The sequence below is a fragment of the Triticum urartu genome, chromosome 1A (genome assembly GCF_056163025.1).
Source record: "Triticum urartu cultivar PI428250 chromosome 1A, HENAU_Tu73, whole genome shotgun sequence".
Lineage (NCBI taxonomy): Eukaryota > Viridiplantae > Streptophyta > Magnoliopsida > Poales > Poaceae > Triticum > Triticum urartu.
In genome coordinates, this window is record NC_141873.1 from 277,467,120 (window position 1) to 277,470,454 (window position 3,335).

Sequence of the window (3,335 nt, forward strand, 5' to 3'; positions counted from 1 at the left end):
ACTATACTGCCATGGCTCTGCCACAATAGTGTTTATACACATTACTTCATCTGGGTAAATTGACATAGTCGACAGAGTTGTATAATTCTTAACAATGGAGAAACTCACTAACACTTGAAATTTGTTTCACCTAACAATCAAGCATCAACGTATCACATCCCTCTTAACTAAACTAAGAGTTCACCAGATTACATATTCTTGACTTGGACCTTAAGGTCAATGCCAACCATCATCTACAAGTTGGTGTTGATGTTGTTCCTTATCGTGATTACTACTGGTGTGTCAACCCTTAGTCGTCTCTTTCCCTTTAGGAATTCGGCTGGGCGGTCTCATAGAACAATATGCGGTCGTCTATGTCTCTCTTTGATGACCCACAAGTATAGGGGATCTATCGTAGTCCTTTCGATAAGTAAGAGAGTCGAACCCAACGAGGAGCAGAAGGAAATGACAATCGGTTTTCAGCAAGGTATTTTCTGCAGGCACTGAAATTATCGGTAACAAATAGTTTTGTGATAAAATAATTCATAACAAGTAACAAGTAAAAAGTGTAGAAAAAGTGCAGCAAGGTGGCCCAATCTTTTTATAGTAAAGGATAAGCCTGGACGAACTCTTATATAAAGGAAAGTGCTCCCGAGGACACATGGGAATTATTGTCAAGTTAGTTTTCATTATGCTCATATGATTCGCGTTCGTTACTTTAATAATTTGATGTGTTGGTGGACCGGTTCTTGGGTGCTGTCTTACTTGGAAAAGCTTCCCACTCATGATTAACCTTTTACGCAAGCATCCGCAACTACGAAAGAAGAATTAAGATAAACCTAACCATAGCATGAAACATGTGGATCCAAATCAGTCCCTTATGAAGCAACACATAAACTAGGGTTTAAACTTCTGTCACTCTAGCAACCCATCATCTACTTATTACTTTCCAATGCCTTCCCCTGGGCCTAAATCATGGTGAAGTGTCATGTAGTCAAAGTTCACATAACACCACTAGAGGAAAGACAACATACATCTCATCAAAATATCGAGCGAATACCAAATTCACATGATTACTTATAACAAGACTTCTCCCATGTGCTCAGGAACAAATGTAAATATTCACAAAGCATGTTCATGTTCAAGATCATAGGAGTATTGGTATCATTAAGGATATGAATATATGATCTTTCATCAAATAAACCAACTAGCATCAACTACAAGGAGTAATCAACACTACTAGCAACCCACAGGTACCAATCAAAGGTTTGGGGACAAAGATTGAATACAAGAGATGAACTAGGGTTTGAGAGGAGATGGTGCTGGTGAAGATGTTGATGAAGATTGACCCCCTCTCGATGAGAGGATCGTTGGTGATGATGATGGCTTTGGTTTCTTCCTCCCGGAGGGAAGTTTCCCCGGCAGAACAGCTCCGCTGGAGCCCTAAATTGCTTCTGCCCAAGTTCTGCCTCGAGACGGTGGCGCTTTGTCCCGAAAGCTTCCTTCTTATTTAATTTTCTAGGTCAAAACGCTTCATGTAGCAGAGGAGGAGCACCATACGATGACCAGGGGGGCCACAAGCCCTGGGGGCGCCCCCAGGCATGTGGCCACCTGGTGGGTCCCCTATGGTAGTTTCATCGCCCAATAATTTTTATATATTCGAAAATAATTCTTCATAAATTTTCAGGACTTTTGGAGTCGTGTAGAATAGGTCTCTCAGATTTGCTTCTTTCCACTCCAGAATTCCAGCTGCCGGCATTCTCCCTCTTCATGTAAATCATGTAAAATAAGAGAGAAAAAGCATAAGTATTGTACCATAATGTAAAATAACAACCCATAATGCAACAAATATCCACATAAAAGTGTCATGCAAAATGGACGTATCAACTCCATCAAGCTTAGACCTCGCTTGTCCTCAAGCGAAAGCCGAAATCAATAATCATGACCACATGTTTGGAGATAGATGTGTCGATAAAATAAAACACGGGCATGAAGGCATCATGATCATTCTTAGAACAACAACATATATTGTCATATAATTTCTTATTCTAAGGTAAAAATTCATTCACAAGGTAAAGTATGAATCAAAAACTTTATTGAAAACTAACAAACTTTGATCTCAGTCATTGAAGCAATTGCAAGTTATCATAATGTCGGAAATAGTCAATGTAAGAGCTTTTATGTAGCAAGTCCACATACTCAACTATCCTTTAGTCTTTCGCAATTGCTAACACTCATGGGATACTTATGAGATCAAAGCCTTAATCAGACACAGACAAAGATAGGGGCTTATAATTTCTCCTCCCAACCTTTTACCTCAAGGGTAATGTGGCGCCCCGAGACCGATGTGCCAGGTGTCTCCCAGTTTTTCGCTATTGTTGCCATGTCATTTGCTTGCATGTTGCATCTTGTTATGTCATCATGTGCATTGCATCAGCATGTTTTTGAAACTTGCATCTGTCCCGGTCTCCTCGTTCTGTCCGTTGTCCGTTCTGAGCCCAACCACACTTGCACGCGCCCGCGGCATGTCCGAAATAGTATTTTATAAGTGACCGGAAAATGTTCTCAGAATGGGTTGAAAGTTGGCGTGTGGTCTTATTATAGCGTAGATAGACCGCCTGTCAAGTTTCATCGCATTCGGAGTTCGTTTGAAGCCCCAACGAATAACTATAGCGGCAATATAGTCGGTCTAACGTTGGACGTTCTCGGTCTCCGGAAATAGTCGCCGGGCCTCCCTCTCTTCTCTTCTCTCAGCTCGAGACCGTCTACATAGCTCACTACCTACCGTCAGGCCTAGATGAAGCTCTCTCGTCAGCCTGCGGACCTCCTCGCGCGCGCGTCCGAAAGCTGTCCCGGACCCGACCCGGGCAGTCGTCACCGTTGGATCCAGAACATCCCCAAACATCTACAAAACATCACCGTTTCCTTATTTGGAATCCCTACCTATTTTATTCTCGTCCGTTGGATTTCGATCCGATGATCCAAATCCCTCTCCTTTAATCCTTTTGCTATATATATCAGACAAAACCCTAAAAACTAGGTCGCTTGTCCCCCTCAGCCGCCACCCACTCCAAATTCCCCTCGGGATCCATCCCCTCTGTAGCCGCCGCATCTTCCTCGTATCTACAGCGATCCAACCAGCAACCCCCACCTCTCCCTCTCAGATCGACCCCGAGCTCGATCCCGATTGGGTCGAGGCCTTTCCTCCTCCCTCGTCTCAGCAGGTGCCCGAGGCCTACCCTGCCTCGCCTCGCGCCTCCCTGTTGCCGCCCGACCTCGCCGACCATTCGATTGAAGCCGCCGCCCAGGAGACAACGCTGCCGGCCTGCTACCTCGCCGCACCAGACGCCGATCGC

General features: G+C 44.3%; 1 pseudogene; it reads right to left on the bottom strand.

The window, feature by feature from the left end:
- Positions 1 to 1,196: 1,196 nt before the first annotated feature.
- On the bottom strand, positions 1,197 to 1,751 carry LOC147990861 (uncharacterized; annotated as a pseudogene).
- Positions 1,752 to 3,335: the final 1,584 nt, after the last annotated feature.